The 25,688-nt window shown below is 48.8% G+C and overlaps 1 protein-coding gene across 1 annotated transcript in view; it reads left to right on the top strand.

Annotated features, from left to right (window-relative positions):
* Positions 1-25,688, top strand: part of ttc7b (tetratricopeptide repeat domain 7B) — a 256,056-nt gene that overhangs the window by 7,124 nt on the left and 223,244 nt on the right.

Below are 25,688 nucleotides of genomic sequence, written 5' to 3'. Positions count from 1 at the left end.
TTCGCTGTAAGGCGGCAACTCTACCGCTGCGCCACCGTGACCACCCTAAGGTGAGAAGAGCGAAGTTCGAAGGAGATGTGCGGTGTAGGTTGTTTTCACAAAGAGGGTAATCAGTGGTGGGGACGCGCTGCCAGGGGTGGCGATGGAGGCAGATACCAGAGTGGTATTCAAGAGACTTTTGATATGGCGCGTGGATATATATATATATATTTTTTTAGAGATGCGGCGCGGGAACAGGCCCTTCGGCCCATCGAGTCCGCGCCGCCCAGCGATCCCCGCACATTAATACCATCCTAGCACATTAACACTATCCTACACACACTAGGGACAATTTTTTTTTTTTTTTTACATGTACCCAGCCAATTAACCTACATACCTGCACGTCTTTGGAGTGTGGGAGGAAACCGAAGATCTCGGAGGAAACCCACGCAGGTCACGGGGAGAACGTACAAACTCCGTACAGACGGCGCCCGTAGTCGGGATCGAACCTGAGTCTCCGGCGCTGCATCTGCTGTAAGGCAGCAACTCTACCGTGCCACCGTGCCGCCCATGCAGGGAATGGAGGGATATGTATCACGTGTAGGCAGCGGAGATTGGTTGAACTTGGCATGATGCTCGGCACAGACACAGCGGGCCAAAGGGCCCGTTCCTGCGCTGTTCTGTTCTACGTCCTAAGTTGCCTTCTTCTCAACGGGAGTTCTGTGAAACACTGTCCGGCCCTCCCCCTGTGTGGATTCTTCCCTCTCCACTCTCAGTCCTGACGTTTTGACCCGAAGCATCGCCCGTTCCTTCCCCCTCCCGGTGCTCTCGATCCGCTGAGGTCCAATGGGGTTAGGAGGGGGAGATAGATCCGCCATGATTGAAAGGAGGAGTAGATTTGATGGGCCGAATGGCCTAATTCTGCTCCTATTCCTTATGACCTTCTGGCAGGTTGTGTCTTCCTTCAGAGCCCAGCAGCAGCAGCAGACTCTTGTGTCTCCAGCCTGAAGTACACTCCCGGCAACCTCTCGTTGCTTGCAATGTAGTTGCTGCTTTCCTGAGATGCATTCTTCAATTGGTGGTGAGCCACAGCAGCTTCGCATGCAGTATTCCATCATCCAAACCCCTCGGTATCACAATTCCAATTCCCATTTTCAATTCCACAACAAAACCGCAAGAAATTGCAGGGAGTTGTTTGAAGAAACAGTTAGACGGGTACATGGACAGGACCGGTTTAGAGGGATATGGGCCAAATGCAGGCAGGTGGGACGAGTGTAGACGGGCATGTTGGTCGGTGTGGGCAAGATGGGCCGATGGTCCTGTTTCCGTGCTGTATGACTCTTGATGTCGCCCGGTCCATCGCACAGACCACACTCCCCACCACTGACTCCATGTACACCAAGCAGCCAACGTAATCAAGGATTTGCCCCACCCAGGTCAATACTTCTCTTTGCTCGTGTTGGGCAGAAGGTACAGAAGCTTCAAAGCGCACACCACTAATGTAAAGAACAGTTTCTTCCCTTCTGTAAAAATATTTGCCTGCTTTCTTGAATAATAAGGATATCATGGGTTATGGGAAGAAGGCAGAAGAATGGGATTGAGAGGGAAAGATCGATCAGCCATGATCAGACTTCTCTGCCTCAGAAGGCAGTGGAGGCCAATTCTTTGAATACATTCAAGAGAGAGCTAGATAGAGCTCTTAAGGATAGCGGAGTCAGGGGGTATGGGGAGAAGGCAGGAACGGGGTACTGATTGAGAATGATCAGCTATGATCACATTGAATGGCGGTGCTGGCTCGAAGGGCCGAATGGCCTCCTCCTGCACCTATTGTCGATTGAATGACGAAGTAGACTCGATGGACCAAATGGTCTAATTCTGCACCTATGACTTATGAACTGTTATCTGAACGGTCCTTCCATAAGCTAGGGTACTGTCCGATTCGCTTCTACCCCATTGCGGACATTGGACTTTGTGGAACTGATGCGCTACAATGCTGAGAACTATATTCTGCACTCTCTATCTTCCCCTTCGCTCCACCTATTGTACTTGAGCTTGACTTGATTATGTTTACGTGCAGCATCATCTGATTAGAATGGATAACATGCAGAACAAAGCTTTTCACTGTACCTCGGTACACGTGACAATAGTAAATCTACACCGGTCAGCCAAAACAACATGACCTGATCAGCCAAAATATTATGACCACCTGCCTAATATGCTGTTGGTCCTCCGTGTGCAGCCCCATACGCAGCAGGGTGCGATGCACTATGTATTGTGACACATTCCTCCCGTGACCACCATTAGAATTTTCTGTGACTTGTGCCATAGTCGACCTTCTGTCGGTTCGGACCAGACGGGATAGCCTTCGTTGCCCTCGCGCATCGATGAGCCTTGGGCGCCCAACACCCTGTCTGTCGCCGGTTTGTGGTTTGTCCCTCCTCGGACCACTGTCGGTAGGTACTCACCACTGCTGACCGGGAGCACCCCACAAGCCTTGCCGTTTCAAAGATGCTCTGACCCAGTCGTCTGGCCATAACAATTTGGCCCTTGTCAAAGTCGCTTAGGTCTTTACTCTTGCCCATTTCTCCTGCATCCAACACATCAACTTCAAGAACTGACTGTTCACTTGCTGCCTAATATATCCCACCCCTTGACAGGTGCCATTGTAACAAGATAATCAATGTTATTCACATCGCCTGTCAGTGGTCATAATGTTTTGGCTGATCAGTGTATACCTAAACCCTGATCATTTTATCACACAGTCTGGGAAAGGCCAGGTCAATCTCCCAAAGGTGAAAGTGTCGTGGAAGGAAATGAAAAATTGTAGTTGGATATGAATGTTTCAACAGCTGAAGTTGAGTAAACGCTTCAAAGTAGCTTACTGTGGACTGAAAATGCAGAACATTGTGCTTTCCAGATGCCTCGGGCTAATGAATGTAGCTTAAGAATCAGGATCAGGGAAGGTTTTGACACACAATAAATCGTAGAGGATTGGAACTGTTCGGTAAATGGTGGGTCAGCTGTTCATTTTTTATTCTGAGGCGAATTAATAGACAATAGACAATAGGTGCAGGAGTAGGCCATTCAGCCCTTCGAGCCAGCACCGCCATTCAATGCGATCATGGCTGATCACTCTCAATCAGTACCCCGTTCCTGCCTTCTCCCCATACCCCCTCACTCCGCTATCCTTAAGAGCTCTATCCAGCTCTCTCTTGAAAGCATCCAACGAACTGGCCTCCACTGCCTTCTGAGGCAGAGAATTCCACACCTTCACCACCCTCTGACTGAAAAAGTTCTTCCTCATCTCCGTTCTAAATGGCCTACCCCTTATTCTCAAACTGTGGCCCCTTGTTCTGGACTCCCCCAACATTGGGAACATGTTATCTGCCTCTAATGTGTCCAATCCCCTAATTATCTTATATGTTTCAATAAGATCCCCCCTCATCCTTCTAAATTCCAGTGTATACAAGCCCAATCGCTCCAGCCTTTCAACATACGACAGTCCCGCCATTCCGGGAATTAACCTAGTGAACCTACGCTGCACGCCCTCCATAGCAAGAATATCCTTCCTCAAATTTGGAGACCAAAACTGCACACAGTACTCCAGGTGCGGTCTCACCAGGGCCCGGTACAACTGTAGAAGGACCTCTTTGCTCCTATACTCAACTCCTCTTGTTACGAAGGCCAACATTCCATTGGCTTTCTTCACTGCCCGACTGATGCACTAGGACACCCAGATCTCGTTGAACTCCCCCTCCTCCTAACTTGACACCATTCAGATAATAATCTGCCTTTCTATTCTTACTTCCAAAGTGAATAACCTCACACTTATCTACATTAAACTGCATCTGCCATGTATCCGCCCACTCACACAACCTGTCCAAGTCACCCTGCAGCCTTATTGCATCTTCCTCACAATTCACACTACCCCCCAACTTAGTATCATCTGCAAATTTGCTAATGGTACTTTTAATCCCTTCGTCTAAGTCATTAATGTATATCGTAAATAGCTGGGGTCCCAGCACCGAACCTTGCGGTACCCCACTGGTCACTGCCTGCCATTCCGAAAGGGACCCATTTATCCCCACTCTTTGCTTTCTGTCTGTCAACCAATTTTCTATCCATGTCAGTACCCTACCCCCAATACCATGTGCCCTAATTTTGCCCACTAATCTCCTATGTGGGACCTTGTCGAAGGCTTTCTGGCAAATAAAAATGTCAGAGGATTGGGTCATGATAACTTGCCGGTGGGTGTAAGGAGGAACTGCAGACAATGGTTTAAACCGAAGACAGACACAAAAAGCTGGAGTAACTCAGCAGGTCAGGCAGCACCTCTGGAGGGAAGGAATAAGTGACGCTTCTGGTCGAGACCCTTCTTCAGACGTCTGAAGAAGGGTCTCGAGCCGAAACGTCACCTATTCTTTCTCTCCAGTGGTGCTGCCTGACCTGCTGAGTTACTCCAGCATTTTGTGTCTGTCTTCTTGCTGTTGGGTCACAGGTCAACACTGAATGCTAGAATAGAGCTGATTGGCCTCCTGGTGATTCTATTATCTTATCGCCTCGAGCAATGGAATGACGTCTGATGCTGGTGTGCTTTCCATCAAAGTCTCGACAGATTTTACGGGATGGTTTTGAAAAAATAAGCAGGTTTGATGATGAATAAAATATTTCCACGCCTCCGACTTGGCGATGGGGGTGCGTTGATTTAAATGAACTACACTCTACACTCTGTATCTTCCCCTTTGCTCTACCTATCGTACTTGAGTTTGACTTGATTGTATTTATGTATAATATTATCGGATTTGTTTGGAGAGCACACAAAACAAAGCTAGTCACTGTACCTCAGTATATGTGGTAATAATAAACCTAATGAGGGTGGCGCAGCGGTAGAGTTGCTGCCTCAGAGTGCCAGAAACCCGGGTCGCTGTCTGTACGGAGTTTGTACGTTCTTCCCGTGACCCTGTGGGTTTTTTCCTGGTGCTCCAGTTTCCTCCCACGCTCCAGGTTTGTAGGTTCATTGGCTTCAAGTGTTTCGGATGGTGCTAGTGTGCGAGGTGATCGCTGGTCGGCGTGGACTCGGTGGGTTGAAGGACCTGTTTCAGCGCTGTATCTCTAAAGACTAAAGAGGGGAATAGTTATGCCGTTGCACTAAACATTGCTGCAACATGGTGGCTGATGCAGACAACATGGTGTTATGGGAAGCGTTAAAAATATCTGACTGCTTTTGGTTGCACTCAGGACTATAGGTTATTGCACTAAGTTTGTGGTTATTGGAGTTTTTATCTGTGTGTGTATTGGTGTGTACAGCCTGTTATGCTGCTGCAAATAAGAATTTAATTGTTCCACTGTCAGTACATATCACAATTAAACACTCTTCACCTGACCCTTGAGATAGCCCTCAGGAAGTAGATGGACACAAAATGCTGGAGTAACTCGGCAGGACAGGCAGCATCTCTGGAGAGAAGGAATGGGTGACGTTTCGGGTCGAGACCCTTCTTCAGACTGATGTCTCTTTAACAACACTGGTTGCTAGTTACACTGCAGAGGCCATTGAAATTGACAGGGCGTTGAAATTGACAGGGCATTGAAATTGACAGGGCATTGAAATTGACAGGGTATTGAAATTGACAGGGTATTGAAATTGACAAGGTATTGAAATTGACAGGGCATTGAAATTGACATGGCATTGAAATTGACAAGGCATTGAAATTGACAGGGTATTGAAATTGACACGGTATTAAAATAGACACGGCATTGAAATTGACAGGGTATTGAAATTGACAGGGTATTGAAATTGACAGGGTATTGAAATTGACAGGGTATTGAAATTGACAGGGTATTGAAATTGACAGCGTATTGAAATTGACAGGGTATTGAAATTGACAAGGTATTGAAATTGACAGGGTATTGAAATTGACAAGGTATTGAAATTGACAAGGTATTGAAATTGACAGGGTATTGAAATTGACAAGGTATTGAAATTGACAGGGTATTGAAATTGACAGGGTGTTGAAATTGACAAGCAATTGCTTGGGTTAACACTTAACTATTAAACAATGTGACAAACAGCCTTTAGTATTTTTAGCTTGCAGTAACAAAAATACAACCATTTTTAGCTGTTAAAAATAACAACAATTTGTTGTTTCAAGCAGGTGCTTGGAACAAGATAGACAGGAAAAGCTGAAGTAACTCAGCGGGACAGGCAGCATCACTGAAGAGAAGGAATGGGTGACACTACGGACGAGACCCTTCTTCAGACCCGAAACGTCACCCATTCCTTCTCTCCAGAGATGCTGCCTGTCCCGCTGAGTTACTCCAGCTTTTTGTGTCTATCTTCGGTTTAAACCAGCATCTGCAGTTCCTTCGTGCGCAGGTGGTTGGAGCAAATCCCTTACTCGGTTATAGTGGATAATGTGCAATAATGGACACCAATCCCCTCCCCCCCCCCCCATGGTCTGGTGTAACGAGGGTTTGCTGTATTTAGTATATTGGAAGATGCTTACTTCACAAAATGCTGGAGTAACTCAGCAGGACAGGCAGCATCTCAGGAGAGAAGGAATGGGTGACGTTTCGGGTCGAGACCCTTCTTCAGAGGACCCTTCTTCAGAAGATGCTGCTTGCCTTCTCATCTTTGAGTGCTGCCAGGTTGTGCTTTCTGAAGGCAGCAGCCTGAGTTCAAGGTCACCTATTAATCAGAGCATCTGTCAGGTGAAAAGATGACTGTAATGCAGATGCTTTGCTCTGCTCAAATTAAGCGCTCAGCCGTTACTTTTCCGGTGAGGCGTGTGCCCTTGCCATCGTCCTGAGCCCTGGGGGCAGGAGGATTACGGACCTGGCTGTTCGTTTAGTTTGAGGGAGAAAAAACACTGCAGATGCTGGTTTAAATCGAGGGTAGACACAAAACGCTGGAGTAACTCAGCGGTACAGGCAGCATCTCTGGAGAGAACGAATGGGTGACGTTTCGGGTCAAGACCCTTCTTCAGACTGAAGAAGGGTCTCGACCCGAAACGTCACCCATTCATTCCTTCTCTCCAGAGATGCTGCCTGACCCGCTGAGTTACTCCAGCATTTTGCGTCTACCTTGGTTTAGCTTTGAGTTCAGTTTAGAGATACAGCGCGGAAACAGGGCCTTCGGTCCACCGAGCCCACGTCGACCAGCGATCCCCGCACACTAGCACTATTCCACACACACCGGGGACAATTTACAATTTTACCGAAGCCAATTAACCTACAAACCTGGATGTCTTTGGAGTGTGGGAGGAAACCGCAGCACCCGGAGAAAACCAACACAGTCACAGGAAGAAGGTACAAACTCTGTACAGGCAGCACCCCTAGTCAGGATGGAACCTGGGTCTGTAAGCAGCAACTCTACCGCTGCGCCACCATGCCCCCCACATCTTGTCTAAAACGCACATACCAGTGAAACTACACGTTAAAAATACTGCAGATGCTGGAAATCTGACATTAACATAAAATATTGGAAACACTCAGTAGGTCAGGCAGGAAACATGTTCCCAATGTTGGGGGAGTCCAGAACAAGGGGCCACAGTTTAAGAATAAGGGGTAGGCCATTTAGAACGGAGATGAGGAAAAACGTTTTCAGTCAGAGAGTTGTGAATCTGTGGAATTCTCTGCCTCAGAAGGCAGTGGAGGCCAATTCTCTGAATGCATTCAAGAGAGAGCTGGATAGAGCTCTTAAGGTTAGCGGAGTCAGGGGGTATGGGGAGAAGGCAGGAACGGGGTACTGATTGAGAATGATCAGCCATGATCACATTGAATGGCGGTGCTGGCTCGAAGGGCCGAATGGCCTCCTCCTGCACCTATTGTCTATTGTCTATTGTCCGGTAGCATCTGTAATAGAGAAACAGAGTTACATTTCAGGGAGACACAAGAGACTGCAGATGCTTATGTTGGAGTTTGAAGAAGGGCCCAGTCCCAAACCGTCACCTGTCCATGTCCTTCCACAGCTGCTGCCCCACCCACTGAGACAGTTTATTTTTGGATTAATTTTTCAGGTCAGACCTGTTGTAAGGAAGGATCTCAGCGACCTGAAACATTAACTGTTTCTCTTCCTAGTGATTGAGCAGACTAAGACTTTATTCCTTGGAGCGCAGGAGACTGAGGGGTGGATCTTATTGAGGTTTACAAGATCATGATGGGGATAGATAGGCTAAATGCTAAGTCTGGTACCCAGAACAGGGTGATCAAGAACCAGAGGACATGGGTTTAATGTGAGGGGGGAGCGATGTAATAGGAACCTGATGGGCTAACCTTTTTACAAAAAGGGTGGTTGGTATATGGAACGAGCTGCCGGTGGAGGTAGCTGAGGCAAGCACTATCATAATGTTTAAAAAACATTTGGATCGGTACCTGGATAGGAACGTTTAGAGGGATATTCTTGCTATTGAGGGCGTGCAGTGTAGGTTTACTAGGTTAATTTCCGGAATGGCGGGACTGTCATATGTTGAAAGACTGAAGCGACTAGGCTTGTATACACTGGAATTTAGAAGGATGAGAGGAGATCTTATCAAAACCTATAAGATTATTAAGGGGTTGGACATGTTAGAGGCAGGAAACATGTTCCCAATGTTGGGGGAGTCCAGAACAAGGGGCCACAGTTTAAGAATAAGGGGTAGGCCATTTAGAACTGAGATGAGGAAAAGCTTTTTCAGTCAGAGAGTTGTGAATCTGTGGAATTCTCTGCCTCAGAATTCTCTGAATGCATTCAAGAGAGAGCTAGATAGAGCTCTAAATGATAGCGGAGTCAGGGGGTATGGGGAGAAGGCAGGAAAGGGGTACTGATTGAGAATGATCAGCCATAATCACAATGAATGGCGGTGCTGGCTCGAAGGGCCGAATGGCTTCCTCCTGCACCTATTGTCTATTGATATGGGCCAAATGCAGGCAGGTGGGACGAGTGTAGATGGGGCATGATGGTCGGCATGGGCAACTTTCCATGCTGTATGACTTTAGATGCTGCCTGGCCTGCTGAGTGCCTCCATCATTTTCTGTTTACATAATAGAAACATAGAAAAATAGGTGCAGGAGTAGGCCATTCAGCTCTCCGAGCCAGCACCCCCATTCAATATGATCATGGCTGATCATCCAAAATCAATATCCCGTTCCTGCTTTTCCCCCCATTCCTTTAGCCCTAAGAGCTAAATCTGACTCTCTCATGAAAATAATCAAGATCAACAATAATGTAGGAAAAAAACCTGCTGATGCTGGTTTAAATCGAAGGTAGACATAAAATGCTGGAATAACTCAGCGGGTCAGGCAGCATCTCTTGACGATAAGAAATGGGTGACGTTTCGTGTCGAGACTCTGAAGAAGGGTCTCGACCCGAAACGTCAGCCGTTCCTTCTCTCCAGAGATGCTGCCTGACCCGCTGAGTTACGCCGGCATTTTGTGTCTACCCAAGATTAGCACATTGAAGCCCCATAAAACACGATGGAACTCTGATTGTGGACAACACTCATTGATTTATTTTCTCCTCAGGAAATGAAGTGTGTTAGACCTGGCTGCAGTTTAGATCAGCAAACACAGAGGGCGCTGGAGGCCAGGGTCTTCCAGTGTCTAGGATTGATTTACATGGCTGCTGTTTTAATGTTGAAAACTAAAGTGCATTGAACATGCAGCAGGACAGCACAGGAACAGGCCCATTCCCCCCATAATGTCAGTGCTGGACATGATGCCGTTACATTTATCTCATCTGCCTGTACATGATCCATATCCCTCCATTCCCTGCACTCCCATATAGACATAGACAGAGACATTGAAAATAGGTGCAGGAGGAGGCCATTTGGCCCTTCGAGCCAGCACCGCCACTCATTGTGATCATGGCTGATTGTCCACAATCAGTAACCCGTGCCTGCCTTCTCCCCATACCCTTGATTCCACTAGCCCCTAGAGCTCTATCTAACAGCTCTATCTTTCCATGCCATATCTAAAAGCCTCCTAAACTCCATTAACGTTTCTGCCATTTCCACCCAGAGAGTTGTGAATTTGTGGAATTCTCCGCCACAGAGGGCAGTGGAGGCCAACTCACTGGATGAATTTAAAAGAGAGTTAGATAGAGCTCTAGGGGCTAGTGGAATCAAGGGATATGGGAAGAAGGCAGGCACAGGTTACTGATTGTGGATGATCAGCCCTGATCACAATGAATGGCAGTGCTGGCTCGAAGGGCCGAATGGCCTTCTCCTGCTCCTATTTTCTATGTTTCTGTGCCTCCACCACCTCCCCTGATAGTGCATTCCAGGCCCCCATCTCTCTGTGTAAAAAAAAAAACTTGCCCCCCACATCTCCATTTAAACGTTCCCCCCTTCTCAACTTATAGCTATTCCCTCTAGTGTTGCACAGTTCCTCCCTGGGGAAAAAGATTCTGTCGGCCTGACGAATGGTCCCGACGTGAAACGTCACCTATCCATGTTCTCCAGAGATGCTGCCTGACCCGCTGAGTTACTCCAGTGCTTTGAATCGATGATGAACCTTTCCGATCTTGTTTTATGTTGACAATGGATGTTGGAAATTATGAAGAGGTTCATTTCTCAACACACACACACACACACACACACACACACACACACACACACACACACAGCATCCTCCTCATGCATTTACACACTTGCAGCTCATATGATCTTATAAAAGCTGCTGGGTTTGCGTGGCTGTAGCTACGGGATGTTTTATTTATACTGTACAGTTTTCTGGAAATGTTCCTTGAGATTGCGATGTGCTTGCAGTTAAGCTGTGTGACCAGCTGGTGGCGGCGTAGTACACATGCCCGACATGTGGTCTTGTGGTTCAGCTACAGGGCAGGTTTATAATGACACGCTGTGTGTGTGTGTGTGTGTGTGTGTGTGTGTGTGTGTGTGCGTGCGTGTGCGTGGCGCACGCACACACACACACACACACACACACACCTGCATTCAAATTACGCTGCAGTTCCCATCAATAACCTATCGTTGTCTTCTGTGTATTTTTCGTTGATCAGATGATTAAACGTAGGTTAAGGGGAAGGGGAAAAGATTTACCAGGAATCTGAGGGGTAACTTTTTTTACACAAAGGGTGGTGGGTGTATGGAACAGGCTGCCAGAGGAGGGAGTTGAGGCTGGGACTGTCCCAACATTTAAGAAATGTTGCCCAACATGGTGGCGCAGCGGTAGAGTTGCTGCCTTACAGCGAATGCAGCGCCGGAATCCCGGGTTCCATCCTGACTACGGGTGCTGTCTGTACGGAGTTTGTACGTTCTCCCCGTGACCTGTGTGGGCTTTCTCCGAGATCTTTGGTTTCCTCCCACACTCCAAAGACGTGCAGGTTTGTAGGTTAATTGGCTTCGTAAATGCAAAAATTGTCCCTGGTGGGTATAGGATAGTGTTAATGTGCGGGGATCGCTGGTCGGCGCGGACCCGGTGGGCCGAAGGGCCTGTTTCCACGCCGTATCTCTAAACTAAACTAAACTAAACAGTTGGACAGGTACATGGATAGGATGGGTTTGGAGGGATCTGGACCAAACGCAGGCAGGTAGGACTAGTGTAGCTGGGACATTGTTGCCAATGTGGGCAAGGTGGGCCGAAGGCTATTTCCACACTGTATCACTCTGTGACTCTATGCCTCTACGAGTAAAGGAAAGGGATAATGGAGACATTCGGTCTACGTCAGACACCGGTCTGAAGTAGGGTCCAGACCCGTTTAGTTTATTGTCACGTGTACCAAGGTAGAGTGAAAAGCTTTTGTTGCGTGCTAACCAGTCAGCGGAAAGACTATACATGATTACAATCATGCCGTCAACAGTGAACATATACAGGACAAAGGGAAAAACGTGTAGTGCAAGATAAAGCCAGTAAAGTCCGATCAAAGATAGTCTGAGGGTCACCAACGAGGGAGATAGTGGTGAAGAATGCTCTTTGGTTGTGGAAGGATGTTTGAGTTGCCTGATAACAGCTGGGAAGAAACTGTCCCTGAATCTGGAGGTGTGCGTCTTCACACTTCTGTACCTCTTGCCTGATGGGAGAGGGGAGAAGAGGGAGTGGCTGGGGTGCGACTGGTCCTTGATTATGCTGCTGGCCTTGCCGAGGCAGCGTGAGGTGTAGATGGAGTCAATGGAAGGGAGGTTGGTTTGTGTGACGGTCTGGGCTGCGTCCACAGCTCTCTGCAATTTCTTGTGGTCTTGGATGGAGCTGTTCCCAAACCAAGCTGTGATGCATCCCGATAAAATGCTTTCTACGGTGCAGATAGGGGCAGAGTATGCTTGCCTTCATTGGTCAGGGCATTGAGATAAGAGTCAGCTAGGAAATAAACTAAAAAGTAGACGGGGAAGAGACCTAATAAAATAAAGGTTTCCCCCCGCCCCACCCCCCCACCCCACCCCACACCCCCACCACACACCCCCACCACACATACACAGCCAAAAACAGAAACAAAAACCATCCCAACACCGACACAAACAAAAAAAAAGAAAAAAAGACAACAGACTGCCAGAGAGCCGCAGCCGTTAGGCGCAGCCAACTCCTCCCATATCAATCGATATGGGTAGAGCTACGAAACACTAAGGGGCAGAAAACGCTAGTGGGAGTTGTGTACAGGCCACCTAACAGCAGTAGGGAGGTTGGGGATGGCATCAAGCAGGAAATTAGAAATGCATGCACTAAAGGCGCAGCAGTTATAATGGGTGACTTCAATCTACATATAGATTGGGTGAACCAAACTGGCAGGGGTGCTGAGGAAGAGGATTTCTTGGAATGTTTGAGAGATGGTTTTCTAAACCAACATGTCGAGGAACCAACGAGAGAACAGGCCATTCTAGACTGGGTATTGAGTAATGAGGAAGGGTTAGTTAGCAGTCTTGTTGTGCGAGGCCCCTTGGGCAAGAGTGATCATAATATGGTAGAGTTCTTCATTAGGATGGAGAGTGACAAAGTCGATACAGAAACAAGTGTTCTGAACTTAAAGAAAGGTAACTTTGAGGGTATGAGGCGTGAATTGTCCAAGATAGACTGGCGATTGATGCTGAAAGGGTTGACGGTGGACATGCAATGGAAGGCATTTAAAGGTCGCATGGATGAACTACAACAAGTGTTCATCCCAGTTTGGCAAAAGAACAAACCAGGAAAGGTAGTGCATCCGTGGCTAACAAGGGAAATCAAGGATAGTATTAAAACAAAAGATGAAGCATACAGATTAGCCAGAAAAAGTAGCATACCAGAGGACTGGGAGAAATTCAGAGTCCAGCAGAGGAGGACAAAGGGCTTAATTAGGAAAGGGAAAATAGATTATGAGGGAAAACTGGCAAGGAACATAAAAACAGACTGCAAAAGCTTTTATAAATATGTGAAGAGAAAAAGATTAGTTAAGGCAAATGTAGGTCCCTTGCAGTCGGAAACAGGTGAATTGATCATAGGGAACAAGGAGATGGCAGACCAATTGAACAAATACTTTGGTTCTGTCTTCACTAAGGAAGACATAAACCGTCTGCCGGAAATAGCGGGGGACCGGGGGTCCAAAGAGATGGAGGAACTGAGGGAAATCCAGGTTAGTCGGGAAGTGGTGTTAGGTAAATTAAATGGATTAAAGGCAGATAAATCCCCAGGGCCAGATAGGCTGCATCCCAGAGTGCTTAAGGAAGTAGCCTCAGAAATAGTGGATGCATTAGTGATAATTTTTCAAAACTCTTTAGATTCTGGAGTAGTTCCTGAGGACTGGAGGGTAGCTAATGTAATCCCACTTTTTAAAAAGGGAGGGAGAGAGAAAACGGGGAATTATAGACCAGTTAGCCTAACATCGGTAGTGGGGAAAATGCTAGAGTCAGTTATTAAAGATGTGATAGCATTACATTTGGAAAGTGGAGAAATCATCGGACAAAGTCAGCATGGATTTACCAAAGGCAAATCATGTCTGACGAATCTTATAGAATTTTTCGAGGATGTAACTAGTAGAGTGGATAAGGGAGAACCAGTCGATGTGTTATATCTGGACTTTCAGAAGGCCTTCGACAAGGTCCCACATAGGAGATTGGTGTACAAACTCAAAGCACACGGTATTGAGGGTTCAGTGTTGAGGTGGATAGAAAATTGGTTGGCGGACAGGAAGCAAAGAGTAGGAATAAACGGGTCCTTTTCGGAATGGCAGGCAGTGACTAGTGGGGTACCGCAAGGCTCAGTGCTGGGACCCCAGTTATTTACAGTGTATATTAATGATTTGGACGAGGGAATTGAATGCAACATCTCTAAGTTTGCGGATGACACGAAGCTGGGTGGCAGTGTTAGCTGCGAGGAGGATGCTAGGAGGCTGCAGAGTGACTTGGATAGATTAGGCGAGTGGGCAAATGCATGGCAGATGCAATATAATGTGGATAAATGTGAGGTTATCCACTTTGGCGGCAAGAACAGGAAAGCAGAGTATTACCTGAATGGTGACCGATTGGGAGAAGGGGAGATGCAACGTGACCTGGGTGTCATGGTGCACCAGTCATTGAAAGCAAGCATGCAGGTGCAGCAGGCAGTGAAGAAAGCGAATGGTATGTTGGCATTCATAGCAAGAGGATTTGAGTTTAGGAGCAGGGAGGTTCTGCTGCAGTTGTACAGGGCCTTGGTGAGACCGCACCTGGAGTATTGTGTGCAGTTTTGGTCTCCTAACCTGAGGAAAGACGTTCTTGCCTTAGAGGGAGTACAGAGAAGGTTCACCAGATTGATCCCTGGGATGGCGGGACTTACATATGAGGAAAGACTAGATAGACTGGGCTTGTACTCGCTGGAATTTAGAAGACTGAGGGGGGATCTTATAGAAACATATAAAATTCTTAAGGGGTTGGAGAGGCTAGATGCGGGAAAATTGTTCCCGATGTTGGGGGAGTCCAGAACCAGGGGTCACAGCTTAAGGATAAGGGGGAAGTCTTTTAGGACTGAGATGAGAAAACATTTCTTCACACAGAGTGGTGAGTCTGTGGAATTCTCTGCCACAGAAGGTAGTTGAGGCCAGTTCATTGGCTATATTTAAGAGGGAGTTAGATGTGGCCCTTTTTGCTAAAGGGATCAGGGGGTATGGAGAGAAGGCAGGTACAGGCTACTGAGCTGAATGATCAGCCATGATCATATTGAATGGCGGTGCAGGCTCGAAGGGCCGAATGGCCTACTACTGCACCTATTTTCTATGTTTCTATGTTTCTAGTCATGATGGAGCTTAAATGGACTTTGGTTAAGCCACAATGACAGTAAGGATATGCAAGCTTTGGAGAGGGGCTGAGGAAGTAGACCTGAATGCCTGAAGAAAGGTCATGTTCCCAAATGTCACCTGTCCATGTTCTCCACAGATGTTGCCTGACCCGCTGAGATACCCCAGCACTCTGTGAAACATCACCTATCCACGTTCTCCAGAGATGCTGCCTGACCCGCTGAGTTACTCCAGCACTCTGTGAAACGTCACCTATCCATGTTCTCCAGAGATGCCGCCTGACCCGCTGAGTTACTCCAGCACTCTGAAACGTCACCTATCCACGTTCTCCAGAGATGCCGCCTGACCCGCTGAGTTACTCCAGCACTCTGAAACGTCACCTATCCACGTTCTCCAGAGATGTTGCCTGACCCGCTGAGATACCCCAGTACTCTGTGAAACGTCACCTATCCACGTTCTCCAGAGATGCTGCCTGACCCGCTGAGTTACTCCAGCACTCTGAGTCTTTGTTTACCCGAGTGATGGCTGGTTTTGAGCGTTGTAGCTTTAAGGAGAGAAACCTGGATAAACGTGTTTTCTCCGGAACATCATGTTGGATGGAGAATATATAGTGATGAGAGACACAGAGACAGTGCATTCAGCAAGTATTCACTCCTCTTCACTTTTTCCACATTTTGCTACGTTACAGCCTTATTTAAAAATGGATTAAATTCTTTTTTTATCATCAATCTACACACAATACCCCATATTTTAAAATGTGAAAACAAGTGTTTAGAAATTTTTGCGGCAGGCGTGTGTGCGGCGGGCGTGTGTCCTGCGTGTGGCGGGTGTGCGTGCGGCGGGCGTGTGTCCGGTGTGCGGCGGGCGTGTGTCCGGTGTGCGGCGGGCGTGTGTCCTGCGTGTGGCGGGCGTGTGTCCTGCGTGCGGCGGGCGTGTGTCCTGTGTGCGGCGGGCATGTGTCCTGCGTGTGGCGGGCGTGTGTGCGGTGGGCGTGTGTCTGGTGTGTGGCGGGCGTGTGTCCGGTGTGTGGCGGGCGTGTGTCCGGTGTGCGGTGGGCATGTGTCTGGTGTGTGGCGGGCGTGTGTCCAGTATGCGGCAGGCGTGTGTCCTGCGTGTGGCGAGCGTGTGTCCGGTGTGCGGCGGGCGTGTGTCCGGTGTGTGGCGGGCATGTGTCCTGCGTGTGGCGGGCGTGTGTCCGGTGTGCGACTGGCATGTGTCCTGCTTGTGGCGGGCGTGTGTCCTGCGTGTGGCGGGCGTGTGTCCAGTGTGCGGCGGGCGGGTGTCCGGTGTGCGGCAGGCGTGTGTCCGGCGTGTGGCAGGTGTGCGTGTGGTGGGCGTGTGTTTCGGTGTGCGCCGGGCGTGTGTCCTGCGTGCGGCTGGCGTGTGTGCGGCGGGCGTGTCCGCGGGCGGGTGTGTGGCGGGCGTGTGTCCTGCGTGTGGCGGGCGTGTGTCCGGCGTGCGGCTGGCGTGTGTCCGGCGTGTGGCGGGCGTGTGTCCTGCGTGTGGCGGGCGGGTGTCCGGTGTGCGGCAGGCGTGTGTCCGGCGTGTGGCAGGTGTGCGTGTGGTGGGCGTGTGTTTCGGTGTGCGCCGGGCGTGTGTCCGGTGTGCGGCGGGCGGGTGTCCGGTGTGCGGCGGGCGTGTGTCCGGTGTGCGGCGGGCGTGTGTCCGGTGTGCGGCGGGCGTGTGTCCGGTGTGTGACGGGCGTGTGTCCGGTGTGTGACGGGCGTGTGTCCGGTGTGTGACGGGCGTGTGTCCGGTGTGTGACGGGCGTGTGTCCGGAGTGTGGCGGGCGTGTGTCCGGTGTGTGACGGGCGTGTGTCCGGAGTGTGGCGGGCGTGTGGCGGGCGTGTGTCCGGCCTGTGGCGGGCGTGTGTCCGGTGTGTGGCGGGCGTTGTCCGGTGTGTGGTGGGCGTGTGTCCGGTGTGTGGTGGGCGTGTGTCCTGCGTGTGGCGGGCGTGTGTCCGGTGTGTGGCAGGCGTGTGTCCGGAGTGCTGCGGGCGTGTGTCCTGCGTGCGGTGGGTGAGCTGTGCTGACTGACAGGGTCTTCGGTCTTTGGGCCGCTGGTCACCACGTGTAATACACAGTATCAATCTATCTATGACAGTAAGGATATGCAAGCTTTGGAGAGGGGCTGAGGAAGTAGACCTGAATGCCTGAAGAAAGGTCATGTTCCCAAATGTCACCTGTCCATGTTCTCCACAGATGTTGCCTGACCCGCTGAGATACCCCAGTACTCTGTGAAACGTCACCTATCCATGTTCTCCAGAGATGCCGCCTGACCCGCTGAGTTACTCCAGCACTCTGAGTCTTTGTTTACCCGAGTGATGGCTGGTTTTGAGCGTTGTAGCTTTAAGGAGAGAAACCTGGATAAACGTGTTTTCTCCGGAACATCATGTTGGATGGAGAATATATAGTGATGAGAGACACAGAGACAGTGCATTCAGCAAGTATTCACTCCTCTTCACTTTTTCCACATTTTGCTACGTTACAGCCTTATTTAAAAATGGATTAAATTCTTTTTTTATCATCAATCTACACACAATACCCCATATTTTAAAATGTGAAAACAAGTGTTTAGAAATTTTTGCGGCAGGCGTGTGTGCGGCGGGCGTGTGTCCTGCGTGTGGCGGGTGTGCGTGCGGCGGGCGTGTGTCCGGTGTGCGGCGGGCGTGTGTCCGGTGTGCGGCGGGCGTGTGTCCTGCGTGTGGCGGGCGTGTGTCCTGCGTGCGGCGGGCGTGTGTCCTGTGTGCGGCGGGCATGTGTCCTGCGTGTGGCGGGCGTGTGTCCGGTGTGCGGTGGGCGTGTGTCTGGTGTGTGGCGGGCGTGTGTCCGGTGTGTGGCGGGCGTGTGTCCGGTGTGCGGTGGGCATGTGTCTGGTGTGTGGCGGGCGTGTGTCCTGCGTGTGGCGGGCGTGTGTCCAGTATGCGGCAGGCGTGTGTCCTGCGTGTGGCGAGCGTGTGTCCGGTGTGCGGCGGGCGTGTGTCCGGTGTGTGGCGGGCATGTGTCCTGCGTGTGGCGGGCGTGTGTCCGGTGTGCGACTGGCATGTGTCCTGCTTGTGGCGGGCGTGTGTCCTGCGTGTGGCGGGCGTGTGTCCGGTGTGCGGCGGGCGGGTGTCCGGTGTGCGGCGGGCGGGTGTCCGGTGTGCGGCAGGCGTGTGTCCGGCGTGTGGTGGGCGTGTGTCCGGTGTGTGGCGGGCGTGTGTCCGGCGTGTGGCGGGCGTGTGTCCGGCGTGTGGCGGGCGTGTGTCCGGTGTGTGGCGGGCGTGTGTCCGGTGTGTGGTGGGCGTGTGTCCGGTGTGTGGTGGGCGTGTGTCCTGCGTGTGGCGGGCGTGTGTCCGGTGTGTGGCAGGCGTGTGTCCGGTGTGCTGCGGGCGTGTGTCCTGCGTGCGGCGGGCGTGTGTCCGGTGTGTGACGGGCGTGTGTCCGGTGTGTGGCAGGCGTGTGTCCGGTGTGCTGCGGGCGTGTGTCCTGCGTGCGGTGGGTGAGCTGTGCTGACTGACAGGGTCTTCGGTCTTTGGGCCGCTGGTCACCACGTGTAATACACAGTATCAATCTATCTGATGGTGCCTCGCTGCTCCACACGTGTGTGGCACCATCTGTTGCCCACCACACAGGCAAGTCAAGGCGGGCAACACATGGTCCAAGATATCTGTGTCAGCACCTCACTAGAGCCATCAAATTACTCCCACACCTTCCACGCTTCTCCCATTATCCTATAAATTTTAAACGGTGAGCTTAAAAAGTTGCAAAGAAGTTCACATGGACTGATGTCAAATTAAAGGCTGGTAGAGCAATTGCAATGGATAAGATTGCACTTACGGATATACATGACAGATGCTGCCTGACCTGCTGGGTTCCTCCAGCACTGTGCTTTGTGCTTTACATGACAGGCAGTGTGGATTGCTGTAATATGCTGTGCTACTGCAGACACATTCTAGACCCACAGGCTCTGTGCTTTGACACTACAGTGGAGCCAATTGCTTTAAAATTAATTCAAAAGAGTACCTGCCACAAACCAAGCCACTTTAATTCATATGTTTTGGGATTGTCCTAAGTTATCTAATTTTTGGCAAATAATTTTTTTTTAGATTTTTTTTTGGATTTAGAGATACAGCGCGAATACAGACCCTTCGGCCCACCGGGTCCGCGCCGCCCAGCGATCCCCGCACATTAACACTATCCTACACCCACTAGGGACAATTTTTTAAAAACATTTACCCAGTCAATTAACCTACAAACCTGAACGTCTTTGGAGTGTGGGAGGAAACCGAAGGTCTCGGAGAAAACCCATGCAGGTCACAGGGAGAACGTACAAACTCCGTACAGACGGCGCCCGTAGTCAGGATCGAACCTGAGTCTCCGGCGCTGCATTTGCTGTAAGGCAGCAACTCTACCGCTGCGCCCATTATTCGATATGCTCTCCCAAACTACTAATTAATCCTTAGAACCTTCAGCCCCCCTTGCTTTATTCGATGTGGTAACACAAAATCTTGCATTAAATGATAATAAACTAAATCTTTTGTCTGGTGGCCAGACGACAAATCTTGATCAGATGGAAAGATTGTAACCCTCCAACATTTGCACAGTGGATTAGGGATATGTTGTATTTTATTAAATTGGAGATTAGGTATATTGTTAGGGAATCAGCTGACAAGTTTACATTGATATGGCAACCTTTTCTTAGTTGTATTGATGCTTTAGGCTCTGATAATTTTATGGTTGAGTAGAGTCTTTGATATGTGTGCATGTAATTAAGAGTGGAATTAAAGTATTAGAATGATCCCCGATATGTCTTAACATTCCCATTTTTTTGCTTCCCTCTTCTCTGTTTTTATACGTGTTAGTGCCCTAGATAATATGGTGTACTGCTTTAAACCTGGTTTTGGTCTCCAAATTTGAGGAAGGATATTCTTGCTATTGAGGGCGTAAAACCTAGGTTTACTAGGTTAATTCCCGGAATGGCGGGACTGTCATATGTTGAAAGACTGGAGCGACTAGGCTTGTATACACTGGAATTTAGAAGGATGAGAGGAGATCTTATCGAAACATACGTTAGAGGCAGGAAACATGTTCCCAATGTTGGGGGAGTCCAGAACCAGGTGCCACAGTTTAAGAATAAGGGGTAGGCCATTTAGAACTGAGATGAGGAAAAACCATTTCAGTCAGAGAGTTGTGAATTTGTGGAATTCTCTGCCTCAGAAGGCAGTGGAGGCCAATTCTCTGAATGCATTCAAGAGAGAGCTAGATAGAGCTCTTAAGGGTAGCGGAGTCAGGGGGTATGGGGAGAAGGCAGGAACGGGGTACTGATTGAGAATGATCAGCCATGATCACATTGAATGGCGGTGCTGGCTCGAAGGGCCGAATGGCCTCCTCCTGCACCTATTGTCTATTGTCTAAACCTCTAACAATTTATCTTTTTTTAAAGTTATTTTTTAAAAATTTATTTATTATTGTTTTGTTAATTTTTTTTAAACTTTGTCTTTTTTTTAATGCTTATGTTTATGTTTACTTATTTACTTATTTCCCTTGCATATCTTAAGTTGTATACGCTCTGAATGGTATCGTGGGTGGGGGGGGGGGATATCTATCAACATTAATGTGTTCATGCATTGAATTGTCAAAGCTGTATTAATAAAAAAATCAGAAATAAACTTTGTTAAAAAAAAAGAGTACCTGCCACAAAACAGTCCATTGTCCTAAACGGAAGAAATCAGATTGATTTTTCCCTCTTACCCCACGCTAATAGAAGATGTGTTTTGAAGCTGTGACTCCTAAAGATCACTGTGAACAGATTGCCATGGGTCACTCACTTCTCTTTACTTTAGTCTTTATTTTACTTTAGAAATACAGCGTGGAAACGGAGCCCTTGGCCCACCGAGTCTGCACCGACTAGCGATCACCCCGTATAGAACAACTATCCTACACTCTAACGGCAATTTTATCTAAGCTAATTAGCCTATAAACCTGCCGACGGGCCCTGTAACCGCGATGTACCTCTAAACTAAACTCTACTATACTAAACTAGGGCGGTCACGGTGGCGCAGCGGTAGAGTTGCTGCAGTTATTTTCTCATACTACAGGTTTGGTGGTTAATTGACTTTGGTAGAGTTGTAAATTGTCCCCGGAAGTGCTGGTGTACGGAGCGGTCGATGGTCGGCACGGACTCGGTGGGTCAAAGGCCCTGTTTCCGCGCTGTATCTCTAAAAACAAAAACAAAGGTCTGATACTCATTCTTGTCCTCCTTCCCTCCTCTTAATTCCCTGTTCCTCGAGTTTGGCTTAAACTGTGGTGCTCTTGGGTCTTGAGTCAAGCTGTGGGTTTACACCCATCCCCCTGAGACCTGCGGGCCAAACATCCGCAGTCGCTCAGCTGTGTAACGAAGGCATCATCTGCCTGCTTCACTGGGCTTGAAAGATCCCAAGGCATCATTTCAAAGCCAGCATTTATCCCCCAACCAACGCTTAAAATATGATCTGGTTATTATCATTCATCTGGCCGTGTATATATTTGTACAAAAATAGAACAGCATAGCACAGGAACACGGTGCATAAAATCATGAGAGGAATAGATTGGGCAGATGCACAGAGTCTCTTGCCCAGAGTAGGTGAATCGAGGACCAGAGGACATGGGTTTAAGGTGAAGGGGGAAAGATTTAATAGGAATCTGAGGGGTAACGTTTTCACACAGAGGGTGGTGGGTGTATGGAACAAGCTGCCAGAGGAGGTAGTTGAGGCTGGGACTATCCCCAACATTTAAGAAGCAATCAGACAGGTACATGGATAGGACAGGTTTCGAGGGATATGGACCAAACGCAGGCAGGTGGGACTAGTGTAGCTGGGACATGTTGGCCGGTGTGGGCAAGTTGGACCAAAGGGCCTGTTTCCACGCAGTGTCACTCTGTGACTCAATGACTAACAGGCCTTCGGCCCGCAAGGTCCAAACCAACACAATGCCAAGTTAAGCTAATTTTCATCTGGACCCTTCTTCAGATTGATAGGTGACATTTCGGGTTCTTGCTATTGAGGGCGTGCAGCGTAGGTTTACTAGGTTAATTCCCGGAATGGCGGGACTGTCATATGTTGAAAGACTGGAGCGACTAGGCTTGTATACACTGGAATTTAGAAGGATGAGAGGGGATCTTATCGAAACGTATAAAATTATTAAGGAGTTGGACACGTTAGAGGCAGGAAACATGTTCCCAATGTTGGGGGAGTCCAGAACCAGGGGCCACAGTTTAAGAATAAAGGGTAGGCCATTTAGAACTGAGATGAGGAAAAGCTTTTTCAGTCAGAGAGCTGTGAATCTGTGGAATTCACTGCCTCAGAAGGCAGGGGAGGCAAATTCTCTGAATGCATTCAAGAGAGAGCTAGATAGAGCTCTTAAGGACAGCGGAGTCAGGGGGTATGGGGAGAAGGCAGGAACGGGGTACTGATTGAGAATGATCAGCCATGATCACATTGAATGGCGGTGCTGGCTCGAAGGGCCAAATGGCCTCCTCCTGCACCTATTGTCTATTGTCTATTGGGAGAAGGGTCCTGACAGCTCACCTCTCCGTGTTCTGCAGAGATGCTGCCCGACCCATTGAGTTACTCCAGCACCTGGTGTCTATGGGGCCTGTGTCAGCCAGAGAGTGCAGCCTGTGAATTATTTGTCTCACTTTTGAATGCCATGAGACATTTATAGTCTGGGGACTCATTGTAAAATCCCGATGGACTCATAAGGATCGCTGGAAAGGAGATTCCAGATAAAAGGAACAAATGCTGGAAACACTCAGCTGGTCAGGCAGCATCTGTGGGGAAGAGCAACAGAACTTTCTCTCGTTGTGATGAAGTGTCTTCAACCTGAAACTTCCATTCTGTTTCTCTTTTGTGTAACGCGTCCCTTTTAGATGTAGTTATTCTGGTCAAGTGTGTAACTCTTCTGAAGAAGGGTCCCGTCCCAAAACGTCACCCATCCATGTTCTCCTGAGATATTGCTTGACCCGCTATGTTACTCCAGCACTCTGTCTTTTTTTTTCGTAAACCAGCATCTGCATTTCTTTGTTTCTGTATTTGTATATTCACGACATGTGACAAGGTAACCAACAGAAAGTGAGAGACCAAGAGGATAAAAGCATGAAAAGTGTACAGAATTCTGGAAACATAGAAAATAGGTGCAGGAGTAGGCCATTCGGCCCTTCGAGCCTGCACCGCCATTCAATGTGATCATGGCTGATCATCCATCTCAGTATCTCGTACCTGCCTTCTCTCCATACCCCCTGATCCCTTTAGCCACAAGGGCCATATCTAACTCCCTCTTAAATATAGCCAATGAACTGGCCTCAACTACCTTCTGTGGCAGAGAACACTCAAGGGGGTCAGGCAGCATCTGAGCAAAGTAACATTTCAGAATGTGAGTTTAGTTTAGAGATACAGCATGGAAACAGGCCCTTCGGCCCACCGAGTCCGTGCCGACCAGCACACTAACGCTACCCGACACACACTAGGAACAATTTACAATTTCACGAAGCCAAGTAACCTACAAACCTGCACGTCTTTGGAGTGTGGGAGGAAACCGGAGACCCCGGAGAAAACCCACGCAGGTCACGGGGAGAACGTGCAAACTCCGTACCGGCAGCACCCGTGGTCAGGATCGAACCCGGGTCTTTGACGTAGTTGTGAATCTGTGGAATTCTCTGCCTCAGAGGGCAGTGGAGGCCAATTCTCTGAATGCATTCAAGAGAGAGCAGGATAGAGCTCTTAAGGATAGCGGAGTCGGGGGGTATTGTCTAAGGCAGCAACTCTACCGCCGCGCCACCGTGCCGCCCTAAATTACGGGACTAACCTAGGATGCCAACTTGGACAAGATGTGCTGAAGAGGCCATCTCTGCACTGTGTGACTCGGTTGCAAGAAGACATTTTGCAAAGTCTGGGGATTTCAGTGAGCTGGGTAATTGAACGAGCAGACAGCAGATGGAATATAAAGTGGAAAAATGAGAAGTCATCCACTTAGCGGTATTAAAAATAGAAACGCAGGATATTTTTTAAACGGTAAGACATTGAAAGGTGTTAATGTTCAGAGAGACTTGGGTGTCCTTGTACAGGAGTCACCGAACGGTAATATGTAGATACAGAAACTAGAAAGACAGATGGAACCCTGAATTTTACTACGGGTAAAAATGCAAAGAATTATAATCGGCCCTGATGAACTATTATGTACAGCTTATGTTTGTGTACCCCTACCAAAGAGATTTTAGATTTTTTTAGATTTATATTTAGAGATACAGCGCGGAAACAGGCCCTTCGGCCCACCGGGTCCGCGCCGCCCAGCGATCCCCGCACACTAACACTATCCTACACACACTAGGGACAATTTTTTTTACATTTACCCAGTCAATTAACCTACATACCTGTACGTCTTTGGAGTGTGGGAGGAAACCGAAGATCTCGGGGAAAACCCACGCAGGTCACGGGGAGAACGTACAAACTCCGTACAGACGGCGCCCGTAGTCAGGATCGAACCTGAGTCTCCGGCGCTGCATTCGCTGTAAGGCAGCAACTCTACCGCTGCGCCACCGTGCCGCCCACTGAGTATATTGGTGTTCGACAGAATGCAATAAAGAATGACCAGATTCATTTCTTGGATGTTTAGTTAGATAGTTTAGTTTATTGCCACGTGTCCCGACGTACAGTCAAAAGCTTTCTGTTGCGTGCTATCCAGTCAGTGGAAAGACAATACGTGATTACAATCGAAGGTCGACACAAAATGCTGGAGTAACTCAGCGGGTCAGGCAGCATCTCGGGAGAGAAGGAAGGGGTGACGTTTCGGCTCGAAACGTCACCCGTTCTTTCTCTCCCGAGATGCTGCCTGACCCGCTGAGTTGCTCCAGCATTTTGTGTCTACCTCCGCTTTTAACCAGCACCTGCAGTTTTTTTCCTATACGTGATTACAATAGATCCATTTGCAGCGTATAGATACATAATAAGGGAGTAACGTTTTAGTGCAAGGTAAAGCCAGCAAAGTGTCATTGTTAAAGTAAGAAATGTTGCTGTAGCAATAGAGAATTAAGTGTGTGGAGCGATTGTAATGTGTGATCGTAGATCTGCCACAGTTTAAGAATAAGGGGTAGGCCATTTAGAACGGAGATGAGGAAAAACGTTTTCAGTCAGAGAGTTGTGAATCTGTGGAATTCTCTGCCTCAGAAGGCAGTGGAGGCCAGTTCTCTGGATGCTTTCAAGAGAGAGGCGGCACGGTAGCGCAGCGGTAGAGTTGCTGCTTTACAGCGAATGCAGCGCCGGAGACTCAGGTTCGATCCTGACTACGGGTGCTGCACTGTAAGGAGTTTGTACGTTCTCCCCGTGACCTGCGTGGGTTTTCTCCGAGATCTTCGGTTTCCTCCCACACTCCAAAGACGTACAGGTATGTAGGTTAATTGGCTGGGTAAATGTAAAAAATTGTCCCTAGTGGGTGTAGGATAGTGTTAATGTGCGGGGATCACTGGGCGGCACGGACTTGGAGGGCCGAAAAGGCCTGTTTCCGGCTGTATATATATGATATGATA

Source organism: Rhinoraja longicauda, chromosome 10 (genome assembly GCF_053455715.1).
Source record: "Rhinoraja longicauda isolate Sanriku21f chromosome 10, sRhiLon1.1, whole genome shotgun sequence".
Lineage (NCBI taxonomy): Eukaryota > Metazoa > Chordata > Chondrichthyes > Rajiformes > Arhynchobatidae > Rhinoraja > Rhinoraja longicauda.
The sequence above is the reverse complement of the archived record's forward strand: the minus strand, read 5'-3'. Positions and strand labels throughout refer to the sequence as shown.